The 26,351-nt window shown below is 38.9% G+C and overlaps 1 pseudogene; it reads left to right on the forward strand.

Annotated features, from left to right (window-relative positions):
• Positions 1 to 22,038: 22,038 nt before the first annotated feature.
• LOC113909705 lies at positions 22,039 to 22,630 on the forward strand (annotated as a pseudogene).
• Positions 22,631 to 26,351: the final 3,721 nt, after the last annotated feature.

Below are 26,351 nucleotides of genomic sequence, written 5' to 3' on the forward strand. Positions count from 1 at the left end.
ATTCAACATAGTATTGGAAGTTGTAGCCAGAGCAATTATGCAAGTAAAAGAAATAAAATGCATCAAAATTAAAAAGGAAGAAGTAAAATTGTCACTATTTGGGGATTACATGACTTCATACATAGAAAACCCTAAAGACACCACCAAAAAAACATTAGAACTAATAAAAAAACTTAGTAAAGCTGCAGGATACAAAATCAACATACAAAAATCGGTCATGTTTTTATATACTAACAAAAAAATATCAAAATGAAAAGTTAAGAAAAAATCCTATTTACAATTTCATCAAAAAGAATAAAATACCTAGGAAAAAATTTAACCAAGGAGGTAAAATACCTGTACACAGAAAACTATAAGGCATTTATGAAAGAAATTGAAGAAGACATAAACAAATGGAAAGACATTCTATGCTCATGGATTAGAAGAATTAATATTGTTAAAATGTCCATACGCAAAGTAATTTATAGATTCAATGCCATCCTCATCAAAATTGCAATGGCATTTTTTCACAGAAATATAACAAACAACCCTAAAATGTGTATAGAACCACAAAAGATCCCAAATAACCAGATCAATCTTCAGGAAAAAAAAAAAAAGAACAAAGCTGTAGGTATCATGCACCCTGATTTCAAACTATATTACAAAGCTATAGTAATGAAAACAGTACGGTATTGGCATAAATAACAGACAAGCACATCAATGGAACAGAATCAAGAACACAGAAATAAACCCATGCATAAATGGTGAATTAATTTATGACAAAAGAGGCAAGAATACACAATGGGAAAAGAATAGTCTCTTAATAAATATGGTATTGAGGAAACTGGGCAGCCACATGCAAAAAATTGAAACTGGACTACTATCTTATACCACACATAAAAACCAACTCAAAATGCATTAAAGAGTCAAATATAAGACCCGAAACGATTAGACACCTAAAAGAAAACAGGTGGTAATTTCCTTGACATCATTCTTGGCGATATCATCACTTTTTTGGATCTGACTCCAAAAGCAATGGCAACAAAAGCAAAAATAAATAAATGGGACTACATCAAACTGAAAAGCTCTGTACAGCAAAGAAAACAATCAGCAAAATAAAAAGGCAAACTACTGAATGGGAAAAGATATTTGCAAATCATATATCCAATAAGAGGTTAATATCCAAAATATATGAAGAACTCCTACAACTCAATAACCAAAAAACCAAACAATCCAATTACAAATGGGCAAAGGATCTGAATAGACATTTTTCCAAAGAAGACACACAAATAGCCAATAGGTACATGATAATATTGGTTTCAGAAGTAAAATTTAGTGGTTCATCACTTATGTATAATACCCAGTACCCATCATAACAAGTGCCTTCCTTAATACCCATCACCCATTTAATCTATCCCCTCACCTACCTCCCTTCCAGCAACCCTCAGTTTGTTCTCTATCATTGAAGTCTCTTATGGTTTGCTTCTCTCTCTCCTAAAAAGTACTGGGTGATGGGCATTAAGAAGGGCATGTGATATGATAAGCACTGGGCATTATATGCAACTAATGAATCATTGAACACTACACCAAAAACTAATGATGTACTATATGTTGGCTAATTGAATTTAAATTTAAAAAAAAGAAAGAAAGCTTCATTCCAAAAAAAAAAAAAAAAAAAAGGAATTGTTGACTTTTCAGTTCCTTCAGCTTTTTACTTGTTAAGACAGAGTGAAAACCTTGATTCCTTACCTCTCTCCTGGATTTTATGTCACTCAGTGATGACCTCATTCTACCTGTCTTTCCTGGAATAGTTATTTTCTTGTATCAAGATATTTTATATCAATTGGAAAGCACTTTTTTTACAGTTTTATACCTTTATTTGACAATCAGCAGTTAGTTCTCATCCACATTAACTATCTGTAGATTTTTGAAAGTGGTGACAGCTACATAGGTAACAAATGTATAGAGCTTGTTTGGTGAATCTTCATCCTTGTTACATTTTCCTGGACAACTACACACGGACACTGTATGGAACATTCCTTATTCCTTTGGCCCAGATAGTTTTGTTGAGCCTGGTGTCAATGCACACATCTGGAGTTCCCATCTCCTTCATGGCAAATTTCCAGATCTCTTTGAGTGTCAAAGGGGCACACTTCTTGAAACCCATTCCATGGATGCACTTGTGACTGTTGATGGTGCATTCTCTGGTCACTACCTCATTGATAACATAATGGTCTTTCTTCTTGCCACCCTTCTTTGTGAAAGCCATGCTGCTGGGCACTGGTTGGAAAGCTAGAAAGCATTTTTGGTCTTTGTCATGATCTACTTACAGGCTTTAAATATAAAATCTCCATCTTACAGCCAAATAGATCTGTTAAAGCCAGGAATTCCAAAAAACCATGCCTTACCAGTGTGCCCGTGGGAAGGGCTCTGATGTACTAACAGCCCAGAAATGGCTTTTCTCTTCATCTGAGTTTCTTTGGGCTGAGGTGTAGCTGTCAGTACAATTACAGACAGCCCTTAATTTTGGTGAGTATGATCTCCTGCCATAGTGAAGTTACTGTCTATGTTAACTTTACCTATCAGAATCAAATATTCTACCTGGTTCAGTATAAAATGAGTTCTGTTCTTTTTTTTCCCAATGGGTTTTTGTTCTATTTTTACCTATATAAAACCAAAAAAAAAAAGAAGAAAAACAACAAGAAGATCAGCTTGTTTTGGGGACCTCTCCATGAAGTCTTTGTGTGAGCTACTTTGTGCTTTCTCACAGCACACTGGCTTGTTTGAAGGTTGAGAATCCAAACTTTAGTGCAAAAGTAATATCAAACTCTAGATTAACCTATGGGCAAGATAAGAAAGCTTATCATGTCTAACCATGAACACACCTAGGAGAAAAACTTCTTAAAGGTGTAAGTCTGCGGACATTGTATCAACTGTTGTTGCATCTTCCTACAAAGACCTGGGTCATTCACTGCAGACAGACACACACTAATTTTTAAGTGTAAGGAAAAAAGCACAGTGATACATAAAAAGAAAACTGGAGGAGGGGGTGGAGCAAGATGGCAGAGGACTAGGAGATTTCGTCTGGTCTCAGGAATTCAGCTGGATAGGGATCAAACCATTCTGAACACCTACGAACTCAACAGGAGATCAAAGAAAACAATAGCAACAACTATCTGAAAAGAAAAGCAACCACTTTCTGGAAGGTAGGACTTGCAGAGACGCGAATCCGAGGTGATATTCAGGAGGATAGACGGTGGGGGAGGGGGTCTCCCACGGCCGCTTCTGGCAAGTGATAGAGCCGCGGAGCACAAAATCAGACCTTTTAGAAGTCGGCTCTGCTGAGGGATGTCACTCCAGTGCTAAGTGGGCGGTGGAACCCTTGCGGGACAGTGTGGTCTCAGGACCCTCGGGGTCACAGAAAGACCAGGGGTGCCTGACTGTGGCAGAGCTCCCAGGTATCGGAGTGGGGAAGCCGGCCACAGAGACGGAGTCGAGGCGCGGGCTCTCAGCTTGAGGTTGCCATAAAATGTAATCCGCGGCACAGTCAGGCCATTGCTCCTCCAGCAGGGACTCAACAAGCGGCAGATCCGGGGAGACTCCCCTTCCTCCCCCGGGAGGAGTGGCAAGGGAGCACACTGCAGGGATCTGCTGGGTTTGGAGACTCCACAGGGGGTCGTGTGCCAGAGATAGAAATGCTCGATCACAGGCCAGGTGAGCACAAAGTGCAGCCGGAGACCAGGGAGACAGGAGTAATTGACTGCTTTTCTCTGTGGGTGCACCGAGGAGAGGGGCCCCGAGTTCTCGGCTCCTCTGGGGTGGAGACTGGGAGAACACCATTATCACTCTCATCCTCCAAAGCTGTACGGAAAGCTTGCAGGGAACAAAAGCTCCAGAGAGCAAACCCAAGCAGATTACTTAGCCCGGACTGGCAGGGGCGGGGCAATTCCGCCTCCAGCAAAGACATATGAGAACCATGGCAACAGGCCCCTCCCCCAAAGATCAGGAAGAACAGCCAGCCAAGACCAAGTTTACCGATCAATGAGAATGTCAGAACTCCAGCCCTAGGGGAATACAGCACATAGAATTCATGGCTTTTTTCTCATGATTCTTCAGCCTTTCAAAGTTCATTTTTTTTTAACTGTCTTTTTTTTTAATTTTTCTTTTTCCCTTTTTCAATCATTATCTTATCAATCCCTTTTTTAAAAAACATTTTTATTTTTCATTTTTAGAGTCATATTCTATCCCTTCATAGTAGTTACCCTTATTTTTAGCATATATATATATGTTGTATTCTCTTTAAAATGTTGAGATACAGTTTCTTCTAACAGATCAAAATATACCCTAAATCTCTAGTGTATGGCTTTGTTCTAGTCTACCTGATCACATTCTCTCCCATTTTTTTTAAATCCTCTTCTTTTTTCAACCAACTTCTTATCTTATGAATTCCTTTTATATAATCTTTTATAATTTTCATCATTACAATCATATTCCATCCCTTCATCGTATTAACCCTTATTTTTATACATATATAAGTTTTTCTTTCTTTAAAATTTTGGGAGCCGCTTTCTTCTAACAGACCAAAATACACCCAAAATCTAGTGTGTGACACTGATCTATATACCAGCCTGATCATATTTGATCATATTCTGTTTTTCTTGTTTTGTTTTGCTCTGTTTTTGTTTGTTTTTATCATTTTTTTCTTTTTTTTTTTTCTTTTTTTCTTTCTTTCCCTTTCTTTTGCCCCATTTCAGGCATTTTCTGAGTTGTTTGGTGTATATTTTCTGGGGACGTTTTTACCCTGTTAGCATTTTGTTCTCTTATTCATCTATTCTATTCTGGAAAAAACGACAAGATGGAAAAAATCATGTCAACAAAAAAAACAAGAGGCAGTACCAAATGCCAGGGACCTACTCAATATGGACATTATTACGATGTCAGAACTAGAGTTCAGAATGATGATTTTAAAGATACTAACTGGACTTGAAAAAAGCATGGAAGTTATTAGAGAAATACTTTCTGGAGAAATAAAAGAACTAAAATCTAACCAAGTCAAAATCAAAAAGGCTATTAATGAGGTGAAATAAAAAACTGGGGCACTAACTATTAGGATAAATGGGGCAGAATAGAGAATTAGTGATACAGAAGACCAAATGATGGAATATAAAGAAACTGAGAAAAAGAGAGATAAACAACTACTGACTCACGAGAACAGAATTCAAGAGATAAGTGATACAATAAGATGAAACAATATTAGAATAATTGGGATCCCAGAAGAAGAAGAGAGAGAGAGGGGGGCAGAAGGTATATTGGAGCAAATCATACCAGAGAACTTCCCTAATTTGGGGAAGGAAACAGGCATCAAAATCCAGGAGGCACAGAGAACACCTCTCAAAATCAATAAAAATAGGTCAACACCCAGACAACTAATAGTAAAACTTACGAGTCTCAGAAACAAAGAGAAAATCCTGAAAGCAGCTCCGGAGAAGAGGTCTGTAACCTGCAATGGTAGAAACATTAGATAGGCAACAGACCTATCCACAGAGACTGGAAAGCCAAAAAGGACTGGCGTGATATATTCAGAGCACTAAATGGGAAAAATATGCAGCCAGGAATACTATATCCAGCTAGACTGTCACTGAAAATAGAAGCAGAGATAAAAAGCTTCCAGGAGAAACAAAAACTAAAGGAATTTGAAAATGCAAAAACAGCCCTACAAGAAATATTGCAAGGGGTCCTCTAAGCAAAGAGAGAGCCTAAGCAGCACAGACCAGAAAGGAACACAGACAATACACAGTAACAGTCACCTTACAGGCAATATAATGGTACTGAATTCATATCTTTCAATAGTTACCCTGAATGTAAATGGGCTAAATGCCCCAATCAAAAGACACAGGCTATCACCTGGGATTAAAAAACAAGACCCATCGATATGCCGTCTGCAAGAGCCTCATTTCAGACCCAAAGACACCCCCAGATTGAAAGTGAGGAGACGGAAAACCATTCACCATGCTAATGGACACCAAAAGAAAGCTGGGGTGGCAATCCTTATATCAGACAAATTAGATTTTAAACCAAAGACTGTAATAAGACATGAGGAAGGACACTATATAGACCCTACTTAAGGGGTCTATCCAACAAGAAGATCTAACAATTGTAAATATCTATGCCCCTAACATGGGAGCAGCCAATTATATAAGGCAATTAATAACAAAACCAAAGAAACACATCGACAAAAATACAATAATAGTGGGGGACTTTAACGTGCTCCTCACTGAAATGGACAGATCATCTACACAAAGGAACAACAAGGAAATTAAGACTTTAAATGACACACTGGACCAAATGGACTTCACAGATCTATTCAGAACATTCCATCCCAAAGCGAAAGAATACACATTCTTCTCTAGTGCCCATGGAACATTCTCCACAATACATCACATCCTAGGTCACAAATCAGGTCTCAACTGGTACCAAAGATTGAGATTATTCCCTGCATATTTTCAGACCACAATCCTTTGAAACTAGAGGTCAATCACAAGAGGAAAGTCGGAAAGAACTCAAATCCATGGAGGCTAAAGAGCATCCTACTAAAGAAGGAATGGGTCAACCAGGAAATTAAAGAAAAATTTAAAAAATTCATGGAAACCAATGAAAATGAAAACACAACTGTTCAAAATCTTTGGGATACAGCAAAGGCAGTCCTGAGAGGAAAGTATATAGCAATACAAGCCTTTCTCAAGAAACAAGAAAGGTCTCAAATACACAACCTAACCCTACACCCAAAGGAGCTGGAGAAAGAACAGCAAATAAAGCCTAAACCCAGCAGGAGAAGAGAAATCATAAAGATCAGAGCAGAAATCAATCAAATAGAAACCAAAAGAACAGTAGAACAGATCAATGAAATTAGGAGTTGGTTCTTTGAAAGAATTAAGAAGATTGATAAACCCCTGGCCAGACTTATCCAAAAGAAAAGAGAAATGACCCAAATCTACAAAGTCATCAATGAAAGAGGAGAGACCACAACCAACACCAAAGAAATACAAACAATTATAAGAACATATTATGAGCAACTCTATGCCAGCAAATTAGATAACCTGGAAGAAATGGGTGCATTCCTAGAGATGTATCAACTACCAATATTGAACCAGGAAGAAAGAGAAAACCTGAACAGATCTATAACCACTAAGGAAATTGAAGCAGTCATCAAAAATCTCCCAAAAAACAAAAGCCCAGGGCCAGATGGCTTTCCAGGGGAATTCTATCAGACATTTAAAGAAGAATTAATACCTATTCTCCTGAAACTGTTCCAAAAAATAGAAATGGAAGGAAAACTTCCAAACTCATTTTATGAGGCCACCATTACCTTGATCCCAAAACCAGACAAAGACCCCATCAAAAAGGAGAATTATAGACCAATATCCTTGATGAACATGGATGCAAAAATTCTCACCAAAATACTAGCCAATAGGATCCAACAGTATATTAAAAGGATTATTCACCACGACCAAGTGTGATTTATCCCTGGGCTGCAAGGCTGGTTCAACATCCGCAAATCAATCAACATGATACAATACATTAACAAAAGAAAGAACAAGAATCATATGATCTTTTCAATAGATGCAGAAAAAGCATTTGACAAAGTACAGCATCCTTTCTTGATCAAAGCTCTTCAGAGTATAGGGATAGAGGGTACATACCTCAATATTATAAAAGCCATCTATGAAAAAACTACAGCGAATATCATTCTCAATGGGGAAAAGCTGAGAGCTTTCCCCCTAAGGTCAGGATCACGGCAGGGATGTCCACTATCACCACTGCTATTCAACGTAGTATTAGAAGTCCTAGCCACAGCAATCAGACAACAAAAAGAAATCAAAGGCATCCAAATCGGCAAAGAGGAAGTCAAACTCTCACTCTTTGCAGATGATATGATACTGTATGTGGAAAACCCAAAAGACTCCACCCCAAAACTGCTAGAACTCATACAGGAATTCAGTCAAGTAGCAGGCTATAAAATCAATGCACAGAACTCAGTGGCATTCCTATACACCAACAACAAGACAGAAGAGAGACAAATCAAGGAGTCGATCTCATTTACAATTGCACCCAAAACCATAAGATATCTAGGAATAAATTTCACCAAAGAGGCAAAGGATCTGTACTCAGAAAACTACAAAATACTCATGAAAGAAATTGAAGAAGACACAAAGAAATGGAAAAACGTTCCATGCTCATGGATTGGAAGAACAAACATTTTGAAGATGTCAATGCTACCTAGAGCAATCTACACATTCAATGCAATCCCCAACCAAATACCATCCACTTTTTTCAAAGAAATGGAACAAATAACCCTAAAATTTGTATGGAACCAGAAGAGAACCCGAATAGCCAGAGGAATCTTGAAAAAGAAAAGCAAAGCTGGCAGCATCACAATTCCGGACTTCCAGCTTTATTACAAAGCTGTCATCATCAAGACAGTATGGTACTGACACAAAAACAGACACAAAGATCAATGGAACAGAATCGAGAGCCCAGAAATGGACCCTCAACTCTATGGTCAACTGATCTTTGACAAAGCAGGAAAGAATGTCCAATGGAAAAAAGACAGTCTCTTCAACACATGGTGTTGGGAAAATTGGACAGCCACATGCAGAAGTATGAAACTGGACCATTTCCTTACACCACACACAAAAATAGACTCCAAATGGTTGAAAGACCTAAATGTGAGACAGGAGTCCATCAAAATCCTAAAGGAGAACACAGGCAGCAACCTCTTCGACCTCAGCTGCAGCAACTTCTGTCTAGAAACACCGCCAACGGCAAGGAAAGCAAGGACAAAAAAGAACTATTGGGACTTCATCAAGATTAAAAGCTTTTGCACAGCAAAAGAAACAGTCAACAAAACCAAAAGACAACCGACAGAATGGGAGAAAATATTTGCAAAATGACATATCAGATAAAGGGCTAGTATCCAAAATCTATAAAGAACTTCTTAAACTCAACACCCAAAGAACAAATGATCTAATCAAGAAATGGGCAGAAGATATGAACAGACATTTTTCCAAAGAAGACATCCATATGGCCAACAGACACATGAAAATGTGCTCAACATCGCTCGGCATCAGGGAAATCCAAATCAAAACCTCAATGAGATACCACCTCACACCCGTCAGAATGGCTAAAATTAACAAGTCAGGAAACGACAGATGTTGGCGGGGATGCGGAGAAAGGGGAACCCTCCTACACTGTTGGTGGGAATGCAAGCTGGTGCAACCACTCTGGAAAACAGTATGGAGGTTCCTCAAACAGTTGAAAACAGAGCTACCATACGATCCAGCAATTGCACTACTGGGTATTTACCACAAAGATACAAATGTAGGGTTCCAAAGGGGTATGTGCACCCCAATGTTTATAGCAGCAATGTTCACAATAGCCAAACTGTGGAAAGAGCCAAGATGTCCATCGACAGATGAATGGATAAAGAAGATGTGGTATATATACACAATGGAATATTATGCAGCTTTCGAAAGGAATGAGATCTTGCCATTTGCAACGACGTGGATGCAACTGGAGGGTGTTATGCTGAGTGAAATAAGTCAATCAGAGAAAGACATGTATCATATGACCTCACTGATATGAGGAATTCTTAATCTCAGGAAACAAACCGAGTGTTGCTGGAGTGGGGGGAGGTGGGAGGGATGGGGTAGCTGGGTGATAGACAGTGGGGAGGGTATGTGCTATGGTGAGTGCTGTGAATGTGCAAGAGTGTTGAATCATAGATCTGTACCTCTGAAACAAATAATACAATATATGTTAAAAAAAAAAAAGAAGAAGAAGATAGCAGGAGGGGAAGAATGAAGGGGGGAAATCAGAGGGGGAGATAAACCCTGAGAGATGATGAACTCTGAAAAACAAACTGAGGGTTCTAGAGGAAAGGGGGGGTGGGAGGATGGGTTAGTCTGATGATGGGTATTAAAGAGGGCACGTATTGCATGGAGCACTGGTTGTTATACACAAACAGTGAATCATGGAACACTACATCAAAAACTAATGGTCTAATGTATGGTGATTAACATAATAATAAAAAATTTTTTAAAAAAAGAAAACTAGAAAACGAGTGGGTTCAAGAGATTAGGAGAACAGCCATGATACTTTCAGTACTGGGTATGTGACTCTGTACAGGGCTCTCAACTTTGGGGAGCCTCAGTTCCTATCTGTGAAACAAGAGTCTGCTTCGATTATTCTTAAATTAGTCCCTGACTAGGTCCCATTGGCAGAGTCAAGAGCGCTAGCACATGAAACTATGTTTAGTAGGACAGTAGGGACAGCTCTAGACTGGATCCAGAAGACTGGAAACACCATTATCAAGTGTGTGAGGTCAACATATAGGAGAAAGAATGAATCAGAGCCAAAGGGGAAGTACTAACTCCCTAGTCCAAAGTCTTGGTATGAACTATATGAAGAAAATGTATGTAGCATTTAGAAACAGAGAAGATCAGGGAGAGTTTGGAAGGCAGATTACAAAAATGAAGTAGCAGTTCAAAACATACTTAAGCCATAAAGGAGAGAACAGGGTAGCAAGAGCCTCTTCCTGTTGGAAACATGGCAGCTAGTTCAGTGGGATAGAAAGGGATTGGTCCTTGGCTGGGTTTCTTAAAGGAAAAGATCTAAAAACCCCATGGCTCTAAGGGCACGGTAAGACTTAACAGAAATAATTTCAGGATAATATGTGATTTTTAAAATTATCTGGCCATTATCTCTACCATCATCATGGTTCATCCTCACCACAGGTGTTCACTCACTGATCTTATGCCGTGAACAAGTCCTGTACAATGATTTCTCTTACCTTCTCACTTGTGCACTTTCTCTCACTCATACTATCCCCACACCCCCTATTAATTAGTTTTTAAATTTTCTTTTTCAGGATTTCTTTATAGAGTTAGTTATAGTAATTGGATTTCTGTTGGTACCCTGTAGATTTTATTAATTTAGGAGCGACATTTTTTTAAGAACACCTGGTAAAGTTGGAATTAGTGGGCTTTATTTATTATTAATTTTATAGACTTGCCTTTAGGGAAAAACTGGCCAGGTTGTTTTGCCACAAAGGTAAATTTGGCTTATGACTAAAATATTAGAACAGTTACATTAATAGCTTGCAAGTGGCTACTGGAAGTGTAAACACAATTGCCAAAGGGTCCTTTATTTTCTCTAACTGTACCTGGTGGCTCATTTCAAATAGACCCTTTTAAAAGTCACACCAAGGACAATTACAATTGTTTTCTCCCTGACTTTTATGGACATAAGAATAAATGAGACTGTCACATTCAGACAAACACACATATACAGTTTGAGGCCACTAAAAATGTATTACATTAATAGTAGGTTTTCTTAGACTTGAATTTAAGACCTATGATAAGAAAAGCAGTTGGTATAAATACTTGAGAAGACTGGAAGTACTCTGATGATTTGCATTTAGTGATCTCTATTCCTGCTATCTAATGCTTTGTAACAAACCACCCCAAAAGTTGTTGTAAAATAATTGTAACATGTATTTTGCTCTAAAATCTACAATTTGGGCAGGGCTTAGTTGGGATATTTAACCTTTGCTCCACTTGGTATCATCTGGATAGAAAATGGAGGCTGGAAGCATCCCATGGCTCACTCACTCATAAGTCTGGTGGTTGATTCTGGCTGCTGGCTAGGAGTTTCAGTTCCTTCCCACCTGGGCCTCTCCATGAAGTCTTTGTGTGAGCTACTTTGGGCTTTCTCACAGCACACTGGCTTGTTTGAAGGTTGAGCATCCAAAGAAAGAGCAAGACAGACAGAAGCCTTTTGTGACTTGGCATCACAATTTATGCAACATCACTTCTGCGACATACTGTTGAACTATTTATCAAGTCAGTTACAAAAGTCCACTAGGGTTTAAGAGGAGAGTACACAGAACTTGCTTCTAAATGGAGGAGTGTCAATGTCACATTACAGGAAGACCATGTGGAATATATAAGAAGCCATAATTGGATAATACAATCTGCCACAGAACCTATATAGAAAAGTGCTTCTGTGTCTAAATAGGAAGACACTACTTCTCAACTACTACATATCAGACATGGAAACAATTACCCCCTCAGCTTATTACCAGTCATTCAGTTTCTAGTCTTTAGGAATCAAATGGATTTTAGGAAAGGATGATGCATTCACTTCCTGAGGATCATGCATTCACTTTCCCTTCTTCATCCTAGAATAGCTGTTCTGAACTCAGAGAAGAAAATTACTGCCTGTGCCCCACCAACCCTTCTCCAACCCCATGCTCTTTCCCAGTGTTCATCAGAAAGGGTGAAGCCCTCAGGCAAAAGAGAGTGCCATGATACAGCAACCTGCCCAGGTTATACTCCAAGCTATGTCCCTTCTGGTATTAATACCCCCATAAGTGAAAAAGAACATTTCAGTTCAAGAAAAGTCTGTCTTGAATTTAACAAAGCAAAAGAAATATTTATTCCAAATGGGGATTTAAACTTCGTCTTTTTAAAAATTATTTCAATCTTTTTTCATAGGTTTCTGGGCCAGGCTAAAAAGTTCTGTAGCCCATATGAACCTTCAAGGTAGCTCTAATTTCCAACAACATCCTTGGTCCAAAGAAGTGCAAACTACCATCTTTTCAAATTTGTGATTTAGTTTGGTCACTGGTCTTCTCATTTGAAGATTCCTATAAAAGCAAACTTGGGAATCAAGATACTAATTTTTTTTCTTGAAAAAAATGAGAAACAATTGACGAATCTAACTTGATTTCTGAGGACCCTATTCCAAAACCCAATTTCTAAATACCTATGTTCATATGTGCTATGGGTTCAATGCATGTCAGGGGATCTTATTCATTTCAGAAAAATTGGAATTTCCCCCTATCTAAGAAAATAAGGCCACAAATAAGACTCCAATCATTCTTACAAGAAAACATATTCAAAAATTTAAAACATAAACATATGTGTTCAACTTTCCTATGCTCCCCAAATACCTGAAAATAAACAAAGGTTTAGAAATTAAGGAATGTGGGTAGGGGAAGAACTTGTTGCTAAGTATACTTATAGGGGACAAAACCAAAAGCCTCCACAAAATGACTGATGTACAACTATCTAAGCACAAATGGGAGTCCTCTTATACAGTTCTATCTTCACTACGTGTACCCCATTTTAAAGGGAAAATGACATTGCACTCTCTTTCCACTTACATACTCCAGACACTGTAAGTCTTCACCTTTCAAAGTAGAGTGTCTGTTCACTATCAAGAGATATCCAAAATTCTGCCTTTTCTCCCTAATTGAGGGGAATTTTCAATTAAGGTACAAATGAATTAGCAAGAAATCTGCCCCTTTCCCAGAACAAAACTGAACTGGATGAATTGGCAAGTGTATCTCATTTATGTGATGACGTCACATGTAGGCACCCAGTCATATTGATTCTACCAGTCATATTGAGTCTACGTGTGAAGCCCCTCTGGGATGCCTCAAGTGAAAGGAATATGCTGGGTGGAAAAATCTCCCATCTATTTCTCATATGATTTGGACACAATCTAAAGTTAAAGAGTAACACATAGAAGCTTAATATTCTTGATATGAACAGTAGCTATTTAGTTTATGCAATTCAGTTGAGTTGAAATATTATATAGTCATTTTTCCTCTCTGGTTTCATAATTATTCAATTTATATATTTTCTGCAAACAGATTTAAAAACTATGATTAAAGGAGTACATTTTTCTTGCTATTCAAATATTTTGGATTAGGTCAAAGCACCAATTAGAAATGGAGCACTGGGTGTTACACGCAAGCAATGAATCATGGAACACTACATCAAAAACTAATGATGTAATGTATGGCAATTAACATAACATAATAAAAAATAATGTACAAAAAATGGTATATAGTTAATAGAAAACAGACCAATATAAAGTGATTTAAGTAATGTAGAAGCTAATTTCTCTAGAAAAGAGAAGTTGATGCAAATAAGCACGGTTTCATTTGAGACCTGAGTTCCACTATCTTTAGCCCATGTCTTCTTTCTTCATGATCCAAGAGGCTTGTTCATCTATCATTCTCAATAATTCATAAGTTTCTCAAGGGTAAGAATCATTTCTTAGTTCCTTTTTTAGTCATAGCATCTAGCATATATTGGCTCTAAGCAGTATTTGTTGAATGAATAAATGGATAAAAGGAAAAATGAACGAATGAGTGAAAAACAAATGGAGGACAAGTCTAGTGAGGCTACATTTAAATGTACAATTAATATATAGGCAGCAGGACATTCATCGCTCAGTACTTCATTCATGGAGGTATGTATTACATACAGCAGAGCATATCTTATGGGGAGAGTGATTTTTTTAAAAGATTTTATTTATTTATTTGAGAGACAGAGAGAACACACAAGCAGGGGGAGGGGCAGAGAGAGAGGAAGATGTGGGGCTCTATCCCAGGACCCTGAGATCATGAATTGAGCCAAAAGCAGACATTTAACTGACTGAGCCACCCAGGCACCCCTGAGAAGTTATATTTAAACTGGATATTGAGTGATGCACAAAATCTGAAGAAAAAATAAAGTTGTATCTTGCTTTGAGGAACATAGGATTTGGAGTCAAAAGATTGGCTTGCAGCCCTCCCTAACCTAATCATTTACTAGATGTGTAATTTTTGGCCAAGTAAGGAAAACTCCCTGAGCCTCTACCCTCATCTATACAATGGAGATAATAATAGCTACCTTATAAATTCTTGTGAGGTTTTCTATATTCTTTCAACTTTTCTTTTTAAATGTACACCATCCCATTTTATTCCATGTTGTATATTAACTCTCCCATAAATGTGTACATTCTTAGAAATGTACCATTCCTGTTAACCAGTCTTATGATGGTTAATTTTATGTATCAACTTCATGGGGCCAAGGGGTGCCCAGATTAAACATTATTTCTGGGTGTGTCTTCAAATGAGATTAGCATCAGAATCAGAAGTAGACTGAATCAGAAGTAGATTGCCTTCCCCAAAATGGGCAAGTACCATCCAATCCACTGAGGGCCTGACTAGAACAAGACGCAGACAAAAAAAAAAAAAAAGGAACTGTCTTCTTCCTACCTGTCTGTTGAGCTAGAACATTGGTGTTCTCCTGCCCTTGGACTGGGATTAACACCACTGACTCACCTAGTTCTCAGGTCTTTGGACGTGGACTAGAATTAAACAGATTGAGGGACAGATTCCATAATCACTCTATCTCTCTATCTATCTACAGGCATATCTCATTTTGTTGCACGTTGCATTATTGTGCTTCACAGATATTACATTGCAAATTGAAGGTATATAGCAACTCTGCATGTAACAAGTCTATCAGCACGATTTTTCCAATAGCATTTGCTCATTTCATGTCTCTGCATCACATTTTGGTAATTCTTGCAATATTTCAAACTTTTTCATTACTATTGTGTCTGTTATGGTGACTGTGATCTTTCCTGTTACTACTGAAATTGTTTTGGGGTTCCAAAAGCTGCCTATGTAAGATAGTGAACTTAACTGATACCTGTTGTATGTGTTCTGACTACTCCACTGACTGGCTGTTCCCCCATCTCTTTCCCTTTCCTCAGACCTCCCTATTCCCTGAGATACAATAATATTGAAATTAGGCCAATTAATAACCCTACAATGACCACTAAGTGTTCAAGTGAAAGGAAGAGTCACACATCTTTCACTTTAAATCAAAAGCTAGAAATGATTAAGCTCAGCGAGGAACACAAGTTGAAAGCCGAGACAGTCCATAAACTAGGTCTCTTGCATAAGTTAACCAAGTTGTAAATGCAAAGGAAAAGTTCTTAGAGGAAATTAAAAGTGTTACTCCAGTGAACATGATGATAAGAAAGTGGAACAGCCTTTATTATTGATGTGGAAAAAGTTCTAGTGGTCTGGGTGAAGGATCAAACCCGCCACAATATTCCCTTAAGAAAAAGCCTAATCCACAGCCTAACTCTCTTCAATTCTATGAAGACTAAGAGGTAAGAAAACTGCAGAAGAAAAGTTTGAAGCTAACAAAGGTAAGATCATAAGGTCTAAGGAAAGAAGCTATCTCCACAATATAAACGTGCAAGGTGAAGCAGCAAGTACTGATATAGAAGCTGCAGCAAGTTATCCAGAAGATCTAGCTAAGATAATTAATGAAGGTGGCTTACACTAAATGACAGATTGTCAATACATACAAAACAGCCCCCTATTGGATAAAGATGCCATTTAGAACTGCCATAGCTAGAGAGGTGAAGTCAAGCTTTGATGCTTCAAAGAATGGTCTAACACTCTTGACAGAGGCTAATGCAGCTAGTGACTTTAAGTTGAAGCCAGTGCTCATTGACCATTCTGAAAATCCTAGAATCCTTAAGAATTATGCTAACTCTACTCTGCCTGTGCCCTATAAATGGAACAACAGAGCCTGGATGACAACAAATCTGTTTATAACATGGTTTACTGAATATTTTAAGCCCACTTTTGAGACCCAGTGTTCAAAAAAAAAAGATTCCTTTCAAAATTGTATGGCTTATTGACAACATACCTGGTCACCCAAGAGCTCTGATGGAGACGTATCATGAGATTAATGTTTTCATGCCTGCTAACATAACATTCATTCTCCAAACCATTGATTAAGGAGTCATTTCAACTTTCAAGTCTTAGTATTTAAGAAATGCATTTTGTAAGGCTATAGCTGCCATATATAGTAATTCCTCTGATGGATCTGGGCAAAGTAAATGGAAAACCTTCTGGAAAGAATTTACCATTCTAGATGCCATTAAGAACATTTGTGATTCATGGGAAGGGGTAAAAATATCAACATTAGCAGGAGTTTGGAAGAAGGTGATTCCAACCTTCATGGATGACTTTGAGGAGCTTTGAGGAGTTCAAGACTTCAGTGGAGGAAGTAACTGGAAATGAGACGGAAACATCAAGAGAACTAGAATTAGAAGTGGAGCCTTAAGATGTGACTAAATTGCTGCAATCTCATGATAAAACTTTCACAGATAAGGAGTTGCTTCTTACAGATGAGCAAAGAAAGTGGTTTTTTGAGATGAAATGTACTCCCAGTGAAGATGCTGTGAAGACTTCTGAAATGACAACAAAGAATTTAAAATATTATATAAACTTAGTTGATAAAGCAGCTGCTGGGTTTGAAAGGACTGACTACAATTTTTAAATAAGCTCCACTGTGGGTAAAATGCTATCAAACAGCACCGCATGCTGCCAAGAAATCTTTCATGAGAGGAAGCGTCAGTAAATGTGGCAAACTTCAGTGTTGTCTTATGTGAAGAAATTGGCACAGCCACCCCAACCTTCAGCAACCACAACTCTGATCAATCAGCAGCCATCAATATTGAGGCAAGACCGTCTACCAGCAAAAACTTGCTAATTATAATTTGCTGAAAGCTCAGATTATGGTTTGCATTTTTAAGCAAAAAAAATTTTTAATTCAGGTATGCATATTGAATTTTTAAAGACATTGCTATTGCACACTTAATAGATTACAGTATAGTATAAACATAATTTTATATGCACTCAGAAACCAAAAAATTCATTTGACTCACTTTATTGCAATATTGGTTTTATTGCAGTGGTCTGGAACCAAATTTGCAATTATCTCCAAGGTATGTCTGCATGTATATATATCTTATATATATGTTATATATGTTACACATCATATATATATACACACGATATACAACATTATATATTTATATATTATAGATATATGTTATATATATATATATTTTAAAGATTTTCTTTATTTATTTGACAGAGAGACAGTGAGAGCGGGAACACAAGCAGGAGGAGTGGGAAAGGGAGAAGCAGGCTTCCCACTGAGCAGGGAGCCCAACGTGGGGCTCGATCCCAGGACCCTGGAATCATGACCTGAGCCGAAGGCAGACGCTTAACAACTGAGCCATCCGGGCATCCCTATATATAATATATTATATATTTGTTACGTATTATATATACATATATATAATATACACCTATTATATATATTATATAGTGTGTGTGTATATATATATACACACATAAATATATATACAGACAAACTTTAAAATGGTGCAAAAGTGATACACATTCAGTATAAACTGTACATACTCCAAATTTTGAATTTTGATCTTTTCCCAGGCTAGCAATGCTGGGCAGTAGCAGCGAGCCACAGCTCCCAGTTAACCAAGTGATCAATCACAAGGGTGAACAACCGATACACTGACAACAATTCTATACCCATATAGCCATTCTGTTTTTCACTTTCAGTACACTATTCAATAAATTACATGAGATATACAACGCTTTATTATAAAATAGGATCTGTATTAGATGATGTTGCTTAAATATAGGCTTATGTCAGTATTCTGAGCATGTTTAAGGTGGTTAGGCTAAGGTACGATGTTGGGTAGGTTAGGTATGTTAAATGAATTTTCCACATGGTATTTTCAACTTATGATGGGTTTATTGGGATATAATCCCATCATAAGTCAAGGAAGATCTGTATATACATATACATACATCCCCTACTAGTTCTATATATCATATATATATGATATATTATACATATGGACCAATATATGTAACCTATTGGTTCTGTTTCTCTGGAGTACCCTAATATACTTGTCATAAAGAATATATTTTCTTATCACCAAATAGATCAAAATTTCCTTTGGTCCCAAGATACTGCTCAGAGTCTATTAAATATTTTATTTTTTTTACTTGTTCATTCAATTCATTAATTTATTTTCAGGCAATATTCCAGTTCCTGAGTATTCCATACTGAACAAGACAGATGATGTGAACCTGTTTTTTACATTCTGGTGAATGAAACAGACAATAAAAAGGGAAATATAAGCCGGAAAAATGCTCTGACAGAAGTAAACATGGTGATAAGACCGAAGATAGTCATTTTAGGCAGGGGGATTATGGGAACACTGTCTGAGTCATTAATACTTGAGCTAAGACGTGAAGAATCCATGATCTAGCCATATAAAGAGCTGGAAATAATATTCCAGGAGAAGAAATAGGCAACTGCAATGGATGAAAGCTGAAAGAGTTTGAGAAACAGAAAAAGGTGTTTTAGTTAAGGTAATGCTAGCTAGTATAATAATTAAACTTTAAAATCTCAGCAGCTTAACAGAGTAAAAATTTATTTTCCATTTACTTAAAGACTAACCGATGCCTGAGGTTCTCTTCCACTTCAACATCCAGCTAACAAATGAAAAAAGAAAGGGTTATTTCTGGAGGTCCCTTTATGGTCCAGGCTTCTAGTGATACCTGTCACCTCCACTCCCCATTTCACTGGCAGGATTCAGTCAAAGACCATACCTAATAGCAAGGGGTTAAAAGAAATATCTATTTAGGATCTCAGTCTAATTGAGAGTTCAGAGGAGTGTTTGCCAGGAACTAGTCAGTCTCTGAGATAGAAAGCCATTGTGGCTAGAGGTTAATCAGTGAGGAAGGAGGAGAGAAAAAAAAAAGGAGGAGAGTGAGGAAGGCATGGGAGGAAGAGAAGAAAAAGGAGAATGAAAAAGGAGGAGAATGAGAAGGAAGAAAAGGGAGGAAGAAGGGAAGGAGGAAAATGAATTATTTGACATTGAGAAACAGGCAGGAGCAAAATCACGCAGGGCCTTTTAAGACATGGAAAGAAGTTCTCATTATAATCAATGAGCAATCCTCTCAGAAGTTTTAAGCATGAGAGTGATATGATCAGCTTTACCTTTTTAAAATATGTCTCTGCTGTGGAAATGAGTTTGAGAGGAACAAGAGTAGAAGATTAAGTGGCTACTGGAAAAGTTTAGATGGAAGAAGACCATGATTTGCTGAAGGATACTGAAAGTGAAGATGAAGAGGAGTGGTTGGGTCTGAGATATATTTTGGATGTAAAGCCAACAAGTATGTAGATAACCGGTAACCATTTTGTGAACAAATGAGTCAACAATAATGCCTAATATTTACTGAGCACATACTGTGTCAGACTCTATGATAAGAGCTTTTAATGGATTATGACATTTAACACAGCAATCTTAGGAAGTGGGTATTATTATTTCCATTTTACAGATGAAGAAATTGAGGTACAGAGAGCTTAAGTCACTTACTCATGGTTAAACAAGCCAGGATCAGAATGCGGGTATTGTGACTTCACAGCTCTTACCCTAGTGGCCCTAAACATTCCACAATTCTCTCCTATAGGTAATAAGCTTATTAATGATTATCTTCAAATGACCCCAAACTCCCAGCCACCTTTCCCCTTAGCCCCACGCACAGAGAAATGTCCAAGCAATATAGTCAAGTATTACAAGTAAACTCAAAGATGTTGGAGGATTTTCTGGTGCCCCATCTTTTGGGGAGTTCACATCTTGTTTCTGAAATCCCTGCCTTTGGTAACTCCTGTTAAAGCCAGTTGTAATGTACTTGTAAGATCAAATGCTCAGAGGAGAGTCTGTTCTGAATTAGAAAATTGTTGCTGCTAAGCAGCCCCTGGGGGATGGGGAGAAGGGGGTGGAGGGCTGCACATGGGTTCAGCATGGCAGGCCCCTTATGCTGATAATGAATGGGGAAACGTGGCCAGTAAGGCCCACAGAAAGAAAAACATTTAAGCCTCCTGATGAAAGGCCAGATGAGAAGGTAAGTGTTATAATTCAACTGAAAATAAAAGCCAGCGGCAGGTTATCCTTCCTTCCAGGCAGACAGTTTACGGGACTGCTTTCCTGCAGCTACAGTGGCAGTGATGGATTATCTGGGAAGGTGAAGCAGCTGAGTTGATCTACCCCCTCCTTTTCCACCTCCAAATCCCCCTCAGGCTACAAGGTTTCAGAGCAGCTTTAATCCCTCTTAGCCTCCCCTCTCTCTCCTACAAATCCCAAAACAAGTCCCAGCAGTTGTGGGGACTGGAGAGCATCCTCCCAAGCTGTTTCCTGAAATCCAAGCCTGAAAGACAGGAGTTGGCCTTCAGGTGCTTGCCAGAAGCCTCCATTCATTACCCTGCTGGGAAGGACTGTTTGAGGAGTCCCGAGCTAAGAAGGATTGTTTGAATCTGGCCTCAGAGGGAGTGTTGGTTGTTCAAGAGTGGCTTGTTCAAGGTATGTCTGGAGTGAGCTGTTCACTTCAGAAGGCCCTCAGCAAGCCTTCCTGGAGAATGCAATGTTGAGATTGATTGTGGTGGACATGGAGAGTGGGTCCTCTGCCCCTGCCACTTTCTGCCTCCCCTCTCGGTAACAAAAAGGCCTTTGCATTCTGCTCTTTCTGCCCCTAATCCTAGTTCCCAAAATGACCGTCATGAGTCACCAACCCTTCCAAAGCCATTTTATTTATATTGGGAACTCTGGACTTCTCAAAACCTTCCAAGAGGTACGAATATGTCTCTAGTTTTGGAATTCCAATGCTCTTGGAGAAATATTTTTTGATAAGGCCATTCTGGAGTCTCTCAAGTCTCTCTACTTGGGAAGCTATCATGCTTCCTGTTCAAGGCTGGCCAGAATCTCTAGACTTAAACAGAACAACAGACAAGTTATCTGTCTCTTTCCACACTTTGTTTATCCCTTCTAAGGATCTTGCCTTCAATACTTGACGCAACAAATAGTACAGAAAGAATGGGAGGAAGTAGAGACGTTTAACTCTTGCCATGTCTCACCGCCGCCACCACAGCTCGCGGGCCTTGGCCTTCCCTTGAAGCATGAGCCTCCTGGCCGCCGCTACCCGCGCTGCGCTGGCAGCGAACAGTGCGCCCCGGGGCCCCATGCGCACAACCTCAGGATCCCCTGCACCAGCAGCTGGGGCACCGGAGGAGCTCAGCCGGGCGTTGGCGGCAGGCAAACTGTGGGTGACCGCGCCTGCAGGGGACTTTGCCATTCGTCCACTGGAATCTGGGGAGGAAGAACCAGAAGCACCCCATCCCCTCCCCCTCCACCATTTCAGATACCCCGCAGGGACTAGTTTTGGGGTTCCCACTGACTTCCAAGAAGGATGCGTGCCCCGCTCTGACCCCATCGCGGGTGGCCACCTGTCTTTGCCGCGGTGACCCCTCTCCCATGACCCTGCGGTGCCTCGAGCCCTCGCGAATGGCGCGGAAGGGACGTAGAGCCAGTGGGGGACTGCGGGACCCGCGGAGGAGTCGGCCCCGGAGGCGGCGCGTTTGGCGAAGGCCCTACGGGAGCTCAAACAGGTTGGTACTGGGGAAGTATGACTGTTAATGAAGCCAAAGAGAAATTAAAAGAGGCACCAGAAGGAACTTTCTTGATTAGAGATGGATCGCATTCAGACTACCTACTAACAATATCTGTTAAGACATCAGCTGGACCAACTAATCTGCGAATCGAATACCAAGATGGGAAATTCAGATTGGACTCTATCATATGTGTCAAGTCCAAGCTTAAACAATTTGACAGTGTGGTTCATCTGATCGACTACTATGTTCAGATGTGCAAGGATAAGCGGACGGGCCCAGAAGCCCTCCGGAACGGCACCGTTCACCTTTACCTGACCAAACCGCTCTACACATCAGCGCCACCTCTGCAGCATCTCTGTAGACTCATCATTAACAAATGTACCGGTACCATCTGGGGACTGCCCTTACCAACAAGACTAAAAGATTACTTGGAAGAATATAAATTCCAGGTATAAGTGTTTCTCTTTTTCTAACCATGCCTCATATAGAGTCTCTCCGAATGCAGCTATGTCAAAGAGAACCAAAACTTGAGTGACTGCTCTGGATAACTACTCAGGATTCTAAAAACAGCTGAAGTCAATCTAATTTAAACCTGTGCGGAGGTAGCTAGCTATTTAAAGTTCCCCCAAATATTTTCACCTGAGAGTGATGCTTACCTTCCTAAGGCTGACCAAGACCCGTTAATCCTCTTAAGTTAAAAACAAAATGTCCCAAGGAGAGACTGAAAGGAACATTTGATCAGAGTGCCTTTGCCTTTCTGAGGTTCCTCCTTATTAGGTCAAAGGTCCACGCCCGGGTAGTAGGGAGAGAACTGGATGCAGGAGTACAGAAGGAGTGGAGGAACCCAACTGACAGCGGGCTTAGCTTCAATTTTAGATGCCTGGTGGTCAGAGTCCCCTTTAGGCCATTTTCTCTTTTTGCATTCTTGATGTTCCTAGGAGTTTTGTTGAAAAGATAAGCTTGTGAGTATTTATCCTTCATTTATGCAATTAACCAAATCAACCAAAAAGGTGACCATGAAATCCTGTATATGACTTTTTACTACACGTATGAACTCTCTCATGTGAATGAGTACTGTAGTAATCCATTTTAAGGGAGCCTTATCTCAGAACTATTTCAAACTGGTGCACACGGAAAAGACTTTGTCTTTTCCTTTAAGGCTAAAGACAAGACTGTCATGCTCTACAGGTGCAACTCAATCCCTGTTAATAAAACCATGTAGATACAGACATTTGATCCTTTCAAGTAGCTGTGTCCCAACCTGTTGCCATTGACTTTTTGGAAATGGCTGTAGAAATTAACAAGTTGTCCTTGAATTGTCTAACCATGGACATCAGCAGTTGTCTCCCTTCTACCATGTAGAATACTTTGACTTAATTCTCCTCCAGATATAGGGGGATACCTGCCTGTTTTTTCACAGTGTTTCCCTACTGCTGTTACTATTTGACTAGAATGTATTAAATAAAATAAAAAAAACTTGACTTTAAAAAAAAAAAAAGAATGGGAGGAAGTAAAGGGCACAAGCCCCTGGAACCAAATCATATGGGGATGGTGAACCTCTTTCAAGAAAAGATAATTTTCCACCAAGTACCACTCCATCTTTTAGTCCTAGTTACATTCACTTTTTAGGAAATCCCTTTTAGACTAGTCCATGTAAACTCACCATTTTATACCTTACCAATTTTACAAACGTGAAGGAAAAAAAATCCTACCCACATAATCATAATTGTTATATACTTTAAGTCTTAGCATTGAAGGAACATGCGGGTGTGATAAAATGGTATGTATTTTAGACTGGAACAATTCTGGGCTCAAATTATACCACTTATAAGTAGGGTCTTAAACAATTCTATTTTTTCAGCTATAAAATGAAAGTAATCCCTGGAAAACTACTGTGAGAATTAAAGGAGGTATGTAAATCCCCAGATAATAATGAAAGAGCGTCTTTTTTCTACAAAAGCAAATTTGAATTAAACCAGAAAGGGGACTGAAATTCCCCTTTTTTCTATAATTCCCTATGGCATATTTCTGGGGAAGCAAAAAAACAGTTGTTTTTCTCCCTAGTCACAACAGCAATATGATCTTTTGTGTGTACATGACATGTAATACCTTCCAAAGAATATTCACATTCACCTTGTACAACATTGCGTCTTCAGAGCCATTCCAGAAATACACACTGCTTCAACCCTAGGTCAATAGCAGGATAACTATGTTTTTAAAAGCAAAGAAGTACAGGTTTTAGGACTGGTAATTTACAAATGAGAAGGGAACCAGAGGCAGAGAGAGAGCAGATTCTATTCCTGATCACCAAGACCTTGTTCCCCAACTGGGGACACAAATCAACAGATACAAGAGCCAAGACACAGTGTTTGTCAGGGCATGATGAAGAGCAGAATGAGTGAAACTCACGATTGCTCCAGTTTTTCAGAGGAGGGTGAGAGGAGCAGCATAAACTGGAGTAGCCTAGGAGAGTCGTGTGGCATGTAAGCCAGGCCTCCTTGGAAAGATAAACTGAGTAAACAGAATGAATAAGAATAAATGCTCTTGTGGCAAAAGCCAAAGCCAGAGAGTCCCAACCCTGACTGAATATTAGAATCATCTGGGGAGATCTTTTAGAATTCTGATACCTGGTCCACAGCCCCAGAAATTCTGCTTTAACTGGGCTGGGATGGGGGCCAGGCATCAGAATTTTTAGGTTTCCCCTATTGATCCTAACACAGTGAAAGTTTTTCATTGTTATTCTATTGTAGATTTATTTACCTACTTCCACAGATTTAGATATATAAGTCTCTCATGATAAGATAAAATATTATATCTATGAGAATTAGTTTAGGAGTTCCGGTTTTGTTCCTTGGGTTCCCATAAATTTTCCTGAACGAAGATGAAGGATATTTATTATAAATTATGTACCCTGAAAATGTGTTATCTAATCCCACTCTGGTTAATTCCTGCTCCATCATGTTCTTGTTATGTAAGCATATTCAGATGAGGGTGCACTGTCACACTAACCAGCTGTTTGGTTTCAGTACAAATCTGGGCTTCAGTTTCTTCATATATAGTACAGAAGAGATGAAGTACTTCAGAGGCCTTTAAAACCAGGGTCCACACAAAACTGCCGGCTTCATGGAAGGGCCATGTGGTCTAACTTGCAGAATAAGGGCCACACACCAGGCTCCAATTAGAGAAGCACCATTCCTACTATTTGTATCTATGAAGCTCCATTTGTATCTATTATACATCTGGCTTCTAATAATAATTTATTTAAAAAAGGAATGAGGCTAGATGTCAGTAAAATAGAATAGGCGGTTACAAATACCTGTTCCAAAAGAGCAGTATTCACAACAGTCAAAAATTGGAAATAGCTCCAATGTCCATCAATGGATGAAGGGGTAAATAAACTGTAACATATGCATACAATGAAGTATTATTCATTTATTTTTTTAAAGTACTGATATATATGAATGAACATACAATGTGAATGAACCTCTAAAACATGCTAAGACAAGATAGACATAAGAGGCCACATTTTGCACGGTTCCATTTATGTGAAATATTCAGAGATGGAATGCAGACTGGTGGTTGTGAGGGACTGGGGGAGATGGGAATAAGGAGAAACTACTTAACAGTATGGGGTTCTACTCTGGAGTGACAGTGTTTTAGAACTAGCTGGAAGTAGTGGTCGCACAGTACTGTGAATGTACCTAATGCCACTGAATTGTTCACTTTATTTTTTTTATAAATTTCTTATATTATGTTATGTTAATCACCATACATTACATCATTAGTTTTTGATGTAGTGTTCCATGATTCATTGTTTGGGTATAACATCCAGGGCTCCATTCAATACGTGCCCTCTTTAATACCCATCACCAGGCTAACCCATCCCCCACCACCTTCCCCTCTAGAACCCTCAGTTTGTTTCTCAGATCCATTGTCTCTCATGGTACTTCTCCCCCTACAACTCCTCCCCCTTCATTTTCCCCTTCCTATTATCTTCTTTTTTTTTTTTAACATATAATGTATTATTTGTTTCAGAGGTACAGGTCTGTGATTCAACATCTATTACAAAGCTTTCATTGTCAAGACAGTGTGGTACTGGCACAAAAACAGACACATAGATCAATGAAACAGAATAGAGAGCCCAGGAATGGACCCTCAACTCTATGGTCAACTAAT

The sequence above is a fragment of the Zalophus californianus genome, chromosome 4, assembly GCF_009762305.2.
Source record: "Zalophus californianus isolate mZalCal1 chromosome 4, mZalCal1.pri.v2, whole genome shotgun sequence".
Classification (NCBI taxonomy): Eukaryota; Metazoa; Chordata; class Mammalia; order Carnivora; family Otariidae; genus Zalophus; species Zalophus californianus.